Consider the following 1,281-nt stretch of genomic DNA (forward strand, 5'->3'; position numbering starts at 1 on the left):
TGCTTAGGCTACAGACTCCACGAAGCTCACTGCTGAAGTGGATGTTAGCTAGCAAGAAAAAGCAAACCACAGGACTTACAGTCAGAAAACCTCAATTCAGATGCCACGTCTGTCACTTGCAGGCTTTAAGGTGCTAGACAAAGCCCTTGGCCAGACCGTGAGAGTGATCTGCCTGCAGCACCTGTCACCCTGTGGGTCCTCAGGGAGTATATGACTGATACAGCTGGCTAGGTAGGTTTCTACTTCTTTCCACATGCTACACAGGGATCTCACCAAAGCTGAGCCCTTGGTAGAAGAGTGAACACTGCAGGTAGAGGTGGTAAGAATCCTTCTTGTTACAATCTTAAGTCATTTGAGTTCTCTAAGTTGAATTTTTTTTCTGAAGAAGAATGAAACACATAATAACAATATTTCCCTAAGAGGACTGTTTTGAGGATTAAACGAGGTAGTGTATGTGAAAACATTGTATAAATAGACCTCTTCCTCTACAATAACAAGAATTGTTATTTTTTAGTGTTACAGCTCTTTTACAATTTGTCTAGCAGGTTTTCCAGGAAAACCCATCCCTAAAAAAAAGGAAAAAAATTTGTTACTTTTATAATATTCTGCTTTGTACCAAAGTTTGTATAAAGTTGGTTTCCATTAATACTTGGAACATATACTTTTTTAAAACTGGTTTTAGGACACAGATATTTTCTCTTTAATCATACCAGAAGTAGACTGAAAAAAAAATGTACCACTATAGAATTCTTACAGGATTTTATAACAATTGAGAATACATTCCCTAAACTCTGCTGAGGTTACAATTAAATTAGGAAAGCTTAGGAAGTTAATACCAATTTACCATTTCTGATTCTTGTGAAAATGGGAGTTCTGTGTAGCAAAGAGAATTTATTTTATTTTATTTTTGAGATAGGTTCTCACTCTATTGCCCAGACTGGAGTGCAGTGGTGGGATAATAGCTCACTGCAGCCTCAAACTCCTGGGTTCAAGCAATCTTCCTGCTTCAGAGTCTCAAGTAGCTGGGATTATAGGTGTGTGCCACCCTCCTGGCTATTTTTATTATTATTATTATTGGTAGATATGGGGTCTTGGTATTTGCCCAAGCTGGTCTTGAACTCCTGGCCTCCCATCTCAGCTTCCCAAAGCACTGGGATTACAGGCAGGATCCACCTTGACCAGCCAAAGAAGAGAATATTTTTAATCTATTCAGTGGGTTCTGGGAAGATGACAGTTGCATATTTTAAAATACAAATCTCAACATAAAAACAGAGTAACTAC

The 1,281-nt window shown here is 38.4% G+C and overlaps 1 pseudogene; it reads left to right on the forward strand.

The window, feature by feature from the left end:
- Positions 1 to 511: 511 nt before the first annotated feature.
- On the forward strand, positions 512 to 564 carry LOC120364445 (U7 small nuclear RNA; annotated as a pseudogene).
- Positions 565 to 1,281: the final 717 nt, after the last annotated feature.

The sequence above is a fragment of the Saimiri boliviensis genome, chromosome 5 (genome assembly GCF_048565385.1).
Source record: "Saimiri boliviensis isolate mSaiBol1 chromosome 5, mSaiBol1.pri, whole genome shotgun sequence".
NCBI lineage: Eukaryota > Metazoa > Chordata > Mammalia > Primates > Cebidae > Saimiri > Saimiri boliviensis.